The 10,141-nt window shown below is 33.6% G+C and overlaps 1 pseudogene; it reads left to right on the top strand.

Moving 5' to 3' along the window:
* The first annotated feature begins 3,598 nt into the window (after positions 1–3,598).
* LOC131065165 (cold-responsive protein kinase 1-like) lies at positions 3,599–6,188 on the top strand (annotated as a pseudogene).
* Positions 6,189–10,141: the final 3,953 nt, after the last annotated feature.

The following is a 10,141-nucleotide window of genomic DNA, read 5'->3' as shown; positions in this document are numbered from 1 at the left end:
TGATGTAGTCAAGGTAAGGAGATCCAATGAAGGACATCCCATTCTTTCAGTCTAGCACAAACACCATGCAAAATATACCGGTAACCGATAACACAATGCCATAAATAGTAGAAAGAACAACCGGTTACAACACAAAATACATAACCGGTAAACAATATGAACAATTCTTATTACAGTCTAAAGAATTGCACATGCCACATGATAGATCGTAGTCCAGGATACAAACAATGCTTACAACATAATTATAAGATCCGTAGATCATCCACATATCAGATCAGCCTCTAGAAATAGTCTGCCGGTTGTACCCTAATCCGGACCTAAGCCCTTTTGGCTTCAGTCCACCAGACCAGAAACTCGCTAGTTCTACATCTTTTCTTGATCTCTAAACTCTGTCTTCTATCTTCTATTTTTGTTTCCTATTTTCTCAAATGATTTGCAAACTTCTATTTATACCGTCTGCAAATAATAATAATTTGATCGAGTTGGCCCAAAGATCAACTAGTTCATGAAATGTGTAATAGTAACATGTCGGCTCAAATCACAAAGAACAACTTCCAAAATGCATAAAACAATGTGCGGTCCTCCAAGAGTATCGGAAATGGCACAAGAAACATAAATCAATGATCCACAAGTCACAGAGATCAACTGCAACTCGATCCAACTTCACTCAACACTCTGCCAGACTAACTGGTAAGAACATATCAACAAGCCAATACCGGAATCGATATCTCACCAGATTTAAATCCAAATGCCATGAAACTCAAACACGACAAAGACAACGAACTCAAGGGAATAAACAAAACCCACAACGCCAAACTCTCAAACAAGAAGAAATGTGACAATCTCAAGCAATTCCACTACAAACTGCCTCAACCGATAAGAACTACACCAGTGGTCCTGCATCACAAAGGCAAAGGTTCCACCTGGTCCACTCCCGACATCTCATCTTTCTTTTTCTAGATCTTCTTAGGCTTAGGCTTACAAGGGTATTCTCTAGCCCAGTGTCCAACTTTTTTATAATGAAAGCAAGCAAAGGGAATAGATTTATACTCCACTTTCTGAATCCATCAGCCCAGTTTTGAGAATAGGTTAATCTCATTCAACAAGTCAACAAATTGCTTTACATTCACACATATTCTTCCATACACCAAGCGCCTCTTAGCAAGAAGTCATTGAATCAACTGAAAGGAGCTCACTGAAACACGCTGCAATCCGAGCAAAGATTTATTCACCCCAATACTCCATAGGTAAACCCGACAACCGCACCCATATAGGAGCCTCATTACATTCCCATTCTTTCGGTTTGAAGCCTTGTTCCCATTTTTTAAGAGCCAACGAGGATTTTAACAGCATCCAGGGGCCACCCACCAAGCCAGAGCGTAGATCTTCCTCATAGACAAAGTAAAAGGAGAAAAAAACATTGGACATCGCAACCACATCTATCTGACCCTTTCCCTTCCGTTTTCATGTCAACCAAGGTCTAACAGCTTCAATATTAGGATGAGGTCCAACAAACTTACCAACCAGAACAGAGGCCAGGTTAGCCATATTCTTTTCCACGATACAATTATTAATAGTTAACCAAGGTTAGGTAGTAGATTAATCTATTAAATTATTTTAAAAATCAAAATTTGTAATTGGCGTCTTTTTCAAAAGTAATATTAAAAGTCCCATACAAAAGTTAAAAAATTGTATTATAAAAAAAGTTATTAGTATAGATTAGATAAAAATTATGTGTCTCTTTTGTAGTAAATATAGTTGAAAAGTAAAATAATAAAACAACTTTTATGTATAGAAAATAGATCCAAGCTGATATCATAATGCATTAAATTCATATGTATACACATTAATAATTTATTTAAACAATTCATAAAATTATTTTCTCAACTCTATGAAGATTGTATGAATAGAATGTGGATATCATTTGGTTGAGTTCAAAGAAATACCTCCTTATCTTAGAGTTGACTTTTTTAAATATAGGAATCTTTATTGTTAAATGAAATTTGGTTAGTAGTCAATTATCTTTTGTATCATTTCTTGGATTTGATTAGATGTGCATGTTTATGACTATCTGTATAAATTTTATTTAAAATAAAATAAAATACATATACTTGAAAAATAAATAAATAAATAAAATTATCATTCATAAAATTCTTTTCTCAAGGTCTCCAAAGAAAAATTTGAATAGAATATGGATATCATTTGTTTGAATTGAAAGAATAATAAATAACTCTATCTTAAAGTTGACTTTTTGAAGTGTAGGAATCTTTATTTTTAAATAAATTTTTTTACTATAATTAATCATGCCACTTTAATTTCAGCGCCATTGACATAACCATCATTTTAAAACTAATGATCGCAAATGGTTTGTGTTAAATATTGCTTTAACATGGCAAGACAAACCATAAGAAATTGTTCCCTTTGTTGGATATGTTGTGGAACTTAAGATGTTTTCAATTGTAGTGAAGTTTTCGAGTATAATCAATCATGTCACCTTAATGATCTAACTATCATTCGTGGTGGATTGCTTTTTTCATTCTTTGACTTTTTGTAAATGTTTGATTGTAATAATGGATTAGGTTTATGGTCTTAGTTACATTTCTTTGACTTTGAACACAATAAATGATATAGTTAGTCAAAATAGATGACTCCTCTCTTGAGCTATCTCTCACCATTTATCTCTACTTCTCTTTATTTGCTTGTCTCTCTCAGTCTTTTTCTTGCTCTCCCCCTCTCTCTTTATCTACTTATATCTATATCTCTCAATCATCTATCTCACCATCTATATCTCTATCTATCTCTCCCTCTCCCTCTCCCTCTTTCTCTATTCCTTCTACCTCTCCCACTTTATCTCCCTATCTCTCTATCTTTATATCTTCCTCTACCTCACTCTATCTTTTTCTAGGAACCAACCTCATGTACAATACATATGTACATTAAAGATAGAACATTTTTTTTTAACACTTGACCTTCTACAACTTAATACACCAAGTTGTGATTGCTAGTATAAATACTTATTCATGAAAAACAAACAAATAAATCATATATTTATAATAATATTGTCATTCATAAATTTGTTTTTCAAGTCTCCAAAGAGTACGAATAGAATAAGGATATCATTTGCTTGAGTTCAAAGAATAATAAATAATTCTTTCATCTTAGTGTTGACTTTTAAAATACAGGAATATTTATTACTAAATTATTGAGGTGCATTTCATTTTAAAATCAATGATGGCGTATAAGGTTTACATTAACTACTATTTTAACATGGCAAGACAACCAGAAAAAGTTGTTAGCTTTGTTGGCGACTTTTTGAATTGCGTCACCTTAATGACGTTACCATCATTTGCGGTCGATTGATTTGCTCGTTCTTTGACTTTTGAAAATATTTGAATGTAATAATGCATTAGGTTCATTGTCTTAGTTGCATTTCTTTGACTTTGAATGCAATTTCTAATGATGGATTTGATGAAAACAGACGGCTCCCCTGCAATTTCAAAGTCTATAAAATTAGCTCCTGTTTTTCTTCTGTCAAAACAAATGAGGAATTCTAGCATTTTTAAGCCTCTCTCTAATGTCAATGGAAAAATTCAGAGCCATGGCTGGAAAAACGTGGCAAGTAGAGAATACTGTAAAGCTGATTATTTTATTTCCCATCTTACTAATGATTCCCATTAGAGCAGATCCTGAGGCCAGACTTTTAGCCTTCGGATGCAGCAGAAGCCCCTACAACAACGCAACACTCTTTGAGAAAAATATGAACGCGGCTCCCGCAGCCGTGGTGGAAGATGTCGTTCCATCTGGATTTGCTACAACAAATGAGGTGGAAGCAACAGATCTCACAGATTCAGTATACGTTCTGGCGCAGTGTAGAAAGGATAAGTCCTCTGCTGATTGTGTTAACTGCATCAAGGTAGCAACAAAACAAGTTGGCTTCTGTTCCAATGTTACCGGCGCCAAAGCAAGCTACGACGGATGTTTTCTGCATTACGAGAACTATAACTTTTACAGTTCAAGTTACACCGATGAGGGAAATAAAAAGGTGTGCGCTAATGACAACGCAACCACCTCCAATTCATTTTCGGCATCTGCCCAAAGTTTGATAAGCGATCTTTGCTCTGGAACTCCGCAAATGAAAGACTATTTTGCTGCACAGACTAGACAAGGGCCGTCTAATACCACAGTCTACGGACTTGCCTCGTGTATACGTTCCATTCAAAGGAATTCTTGCCAAGAGTGCCTGAGTATTGCTAAGACCAACATAAACAAGTGCTTTCCTCGCTCCGAGGGACGGGCTGTAGACGCTGGCTGCTACTTGCGGTACGATTCCAAACCCTTTTTTCCAAGAAACGCGACTATCGGCTTGGCAGATTTCTTAGCCAGAGGTTAGAATTTAATTATATTTAATTGAAGAGCTTGCTGTTTTGTTAACGCCTTTGCGACTTTTCGTAGAAGCAAGATTGAATTTACAGTTTCAGAATATAATTTCATAGAATCAAGTAACACTCGATCACCTTAGTCGCTTTTCTTTAAAATTTACTCTTATTTACAATTGTTTTCCATTTTGTTTTTCAGGGAAGGAGGAGGTGAGTTCTGTAGTGTGGATAATAATTGGTTTTGTGGGAGGGGTTATCATACTTGGCTTTATAACTTGTCTCATTGTCTTCCGTAAGCAGAAAATGCGCGCAAGCGAGATACAAGGTAAACTCTTAAAGGGCTAAATTTAATATATTATAGAAAAGGAAGCAACAGTCTTGCAAGTCAGTCCAATCATAATTATTACTAATATAACAAATTGAAATATATGGAATACTGGATTATGATGAAGCAGCAGACCTTCGTGGGCCGGAATATTTTGATTTCAATATTCTGAGAAAGGCAACCGACAATTTTGATGAAGCAAATAAGCTTGGAGGAGGAGGGTTCGGTCAAGTATTCAAGGTAAATTATTGCTTATTTCCTTCTTTCATTAGCGTTGTGTGTTAATATATTTAAATGATGTTTGCAGGGTACGTTGAAAAATGGCAACATTGTGGCAATAAAGAAGCTGACATTAGGTCGCTCTGCCCTTGCAATTGCTGAATTCGAAAGCGGAGGGAAACTCATTTCTAATGTTCATCACAAAAATCTTGTGCGTTTACTTGGATGTTGCAGACAAGGCCAAGAAAGGCTCTTGGTTTATGAGTACATGCCCAACAGCAGCCTTGACAGAATATTATTTGGTTTGCTCTTCCTTCCTCAACTTTCCTCTTTTGCTTCTTTCATCCGTTACAGAAAACATGATAGATTTTGAAGCTCTACTCAATTGCCCTAGGTATAGGAGAACATAAATAAGCTTTGAGTGGGAAGGAAAGGTTCAACATTATCCTGGGCACTGCTCGTGGTCTGGCCTATCTCCATGAGGAATTCCATGTTTGTATCATCCATCGTGATATTAAATCAAGCAATATATTACTTGACGACAACTTTGAGGCAAAAATTGCAAATTTTGGGCTGGAAAGACTTCTTCCACAGCATAAAACTCATGTTAGCACAGAATTTGCAGGAACCTTGTGAGAAAACCCCTCTCTACTCCGTTATTTATCGAATCAAAGTCTTCAATAAATATTGTAACACCATTTTTTTTTTCCTTTGCAGAGGATACACAGCTCCTGATTATGCTAGCCATGGGCAATTAACAGAGAAAGTTGATATTTACAGCTTTGGTGTGGTGGTTTTTGAAATACTCAGTGGCAGAAAAAGCATTGACTTGAATCAGCCACCTGATATGCAATATTTGCTTCAATGGGTATTTTAGAATTCTAATAGTATTGTTTTAATTCTTTTAACTCGTCGTTCTCTTCCTTAAAAAAAAGCTTGATCATTTTCAAAAAAACTTTTTTCAGGTTTGGAGCCTACAGGAAGAAAACAAGATTTTAGAGGTGGTCGAAAGAGAAGAGAACATGGAAGGGTATAATGAAGAAGAGGTGGTGAGGGTTATAAACCTTGCACTTCTATGCATACAAGATTCTCCTACTCATAGGCCATCAATGTCTGAGGTTGTAACAATACTGTTAAGAAAAGCTGAGATTGATTTTCAGAAACCTCTGCAGCCAGCATTCGTAGGCGTGGGGTACAAAGTACGTGGAAAACATTCCCCTTCATCTCAATCAAATGCTTCGATTACAGAATCTCTTAATTCTCCTTAGTCGTAGTTATTTCTCTTGTTGATGGACACATGGAGAGTAGAAAGGAAGGACGAATTGTTAAGTTCTAACTGATTATATAGTTACCTCTTATTTCCAACTAGCACTTAAACATTACAATATATATGTTTCATTCCTATCTTTAAATAAAACATTATATATGTTTCCTCCATATCTTTAAATAAAATAATATATATGGTTCCTTCTTATCTTTTGGAATTGTAGTGCTGCATATAGATGACATATTATTAATTCGTAAAATTGTAAGGATGAAAGCTATCATATAATTTGATAAAAATGATCTTCGTGCTGCAGATTTTATTTCAGATATATAAATTAGAATTAATTGTGCAAATAGGAATGTGTGGTTATTTTAAAAGAAATATGTTGAATATTTTTTGTAGAAATACAGATTGCAAGATAGTAAGTCTATGAAAACTCCATTTCTTGTTAATAAAAACTTGTCTACTCCAAAATGTCTTCAAATAGAAAGTTAATTTGAGAAAATTTGTGAGATTTCTTGTGTTACGAGAACTGGCACGTTCAAGTCTACAATATTTTTAACTAGACTTTATGTGGTTGTGAGTATATATATGTCCATATAAGATAAAAATATTGTTATACCATGAAGAAGATTTTTACATATCTATATGGCACATCAACTTATGAAACATTTTATGAAGGAAGAGATGATGAAAATAAAACTTTAAATTCATTAAAAAAATGGATTCTAATTAGGTTGAAAATCAATGAGCGAATTTGTATTCAATATTATTTAGTAGTAAGTGTGCTGAGACAAAAGATAGGTAATAACTACATTTTATACAACATATGCTAAGTAGATGGTGGCTACTCATGCCTGTAAGGAAGTAGTGTGGTTATAGTGGTCGTGCTTTATTATTTGGATTGAAACAAAAAATTGTATGCATTGATAATGATAGTTGTAGTATAACATATTTTTCCAATAACCCTATTTATCACGCTTGGTTAAAGTGTATTAGACAACAACACATCTTTTCAAGAGAAATACTTGAAAGAAAATGGGTACTATAGGAAAATGTTCATGCGTAGAATAATTTTCTTGATTCATTGACAAAGATATTAATATATTAAGAAATTTAATTAGCCTATAATAGAATAATATTGAGCACAATTGCTCTAAAAAAATAATAGTTTATAGTTATAGAACCTTATATAAGCTATTCAACAAGACGGAGAACACTAGTATGATTTTGTACAAATTGCATCTTTTATAGTCATGGGGAAACCTCATCATAGTTTACTTTGTGTGTTGTATAATTTTTGAGGTTTTCTTTATCTTACTTTGGATATATGACTAAACCTACTTTTGTTGTGTTTATAAATATTCCTACATGATTAAGGATGATGTATGAGATTCACTATTGTGTCAAAGAATGGCTAAGTTTTATGCAATAAATAAAATTATTGTTGTGCTATGATTTCTATCAAAAATAATTTCAAAGGAGAAAATATTGTATATAATGTTTACTTTTGATTAATTTTATTATTTCTTTAGATCTTATATGCACTGATTTAATTATACCACCTCATTACATTTATTTTTTCTATAACAAAAGAAATTTTCTATGGTCTAAACTATTAATTGAAAATTTTTACTATTCAACCATAGTTGTAACTGTAACTTACCAATAAGAAGATATGGTTATTCAATAATTGCAAACCATAAACTACTAATATTTAGAGGTCAAGAATGCATATTGAAAATATAAATCACATTATAAAATTTTAATTTTACTATGCTTGTTAATGCTATACAAAAATAAGTAAAATTTTAATGTGTACAAAAACTATTGTTCCTTCTCAATATTAAAAGTCAAATGATTGTATTAATAATATATATATATATATATATATACATATATATAAACCAACATTTTCTTTTAACAAAACTTATGACATCGTAAATATTTCCCTTTATTTGAATATATAGTCTTACTATTAAGTTTTGTGGATATTACCAATCTCAAGGAATTGGGTCTATTGACAACCTGAATTTTCATTAGCTTTGTTGGAGACTCATCCATTGTGTGTGTATTATGTTTTCTTAGAGATGATTTGAGGTTATCATTCTTTTCTCTCTGATGATATCAAATATAACTTAGTAGAGGTAGGCTTGGTTATGATAGTAGTCACAAATGCTCTATAACAAAGATGTGATCTCATGTTTCACTCCTATTTTATCCATTTTTTGTTTTAAAATTCTTAATAATCATCAGATATTTTTTAACCTTGTTAAAAGTAATTTATAATAACCTCATAGCACCTTTCAAAATAATGCACAACTTTAGTATTATTGACATAAACAGAAAATTAGAATACATGGTAAAGACTCTCACTCATGGTTTCGTCCATCCCAAATTAAATTGTTTGTCTATTGCTCCTAGTTATAGTGAGCACCTTGTATCCCAATTTCAAGCTTTTAGTTGACATTTAAAACTTGGATCCTACTTCACCTTCAAAGAAAACATTGCTAATTGCTTATGCTTCTCTTGGCATCACTGATGCTTCTGTTAACTCCCATCTCAACAATTCCTTCAAGAACCTTTTGTGTAAACCCTCGATGAGGTTTTCCACCCAACTTGTTAAATTTCTCCTTTGTTTCAGAGGTTGTTCTTGGTCAAGACCTGTGTTATTTTTTATTTTGTGTTATTAAGAAGTTATAATTTATTGGCAAGTTTAATCATTAGTGCCCATTGCTCCCCCCCTCCTCTTCATTCATGTATTTTTGTGCACTGGAATCCATTGGTTTTATGTAAAGTTAAAATTTATTCTTGTTCTCATGGCTTATTTGTTATTTGTTCCATTTCTACTAAAGATGGAGATGTCATGCTATCTATGGGGGTATAGAAAATGAATTCTCCTAATGTTTCCTCTTCCCTTGGATACCCTCATTCAAACCTTTGGTGTATCCTATTGATTTTTCCCCTACTTGGGTAAGGCTTCCTCACCTTGCCCTCCACTTTTGGTCCTATTCTCCATATGAAGCTATTGGCATTTCACTAAGTCACTTCAATAAAAGTTGACCTTAATACTAGCATTTTCTACCATACATCCTTTCTTAAGGTTTTGGTGGACTTGGACCTTCCTAAGCTTTTTTCTGTTTGAATCACACTTAAGGTTAATGTGATACATTGGTGATAGATAGTGGAATATGAATGGATCCCTTTTTGGTGTAGATATTGTTTCTCCACTAGACATCTTGGCTATGTGTTCTTATGTAGCTGTCGTCTTCATTCCTCTCCAACCTTGTGGTGGGATGTTTAACAATGTCATCTTATATTGTTTCCTATAGATTCGAACACTAAATTGAACTCTCTTGTGGACTCTACGCACTCCTATTTGGTTGTGGTTCATGATATCTTTGCTCCTATGGCATATCCTTGGTGGCCCTTGCCTTAATGGCCCTCACTATTCTAGCTCTAGTTGCCACTATTGTGGCCAGTATTTTGATGACTCTTGCTGTTGTTTTTTATTAGGCCCCTTCTAGTGGTTCTTTGAGTTTTGGCTTCATCTTATGTATGGTACCAACCTCTCTTTCTCTATATTGTTAGGTACCCCTTCAAGGCTTATGAGCTTACTTGTTTGACTTTTCTATTTCCTTAGATGGCTCCTATAGTGGTGCTCCTTCCGATTTTTTGGACAAAGATGGTTCTCCTTGTACTATTATTTTCCACAAAAACATGAGTCATTCCCTCTCAACCTTGAAAAATTAGATTGTCATATTAGGCCTATTCATGGGTCCCAAATCTGATCTTTAATAACTCTTTTTGGTCTATTTAGTTTAGTAGACTTGTGATATATTATAGTTTGGTTACCTTTTAGATAATTGTGCCTTTTATTTGGTTTGAATGTTTGTGAACCAACCCCTCTCTTTTTGGAGATTTTTGGCTCTCGCATTCTTATATATTTGTTGG

The sequence above is a fragment of the Cryptomeria japonica genome, chromosome 10, assembly GCF_030272615.1.
Source record: "Cryptomeria japonica chromosome 10, Sugi_1.0, whole genome shotgun sequence".
Classification (NCBI taxonomy): domain Eukaryota; kingdom Viridiplantae; phylum Streptophyta; class Pinopsida; order Cupressales; family Cupressaceae; genus Cryptomeria; species Cryptomeria japonica.
Note: the sequence above shows the minus strand (reverse complement) of the source record. Positions and strands in the feature narration are given on the sequence as shown.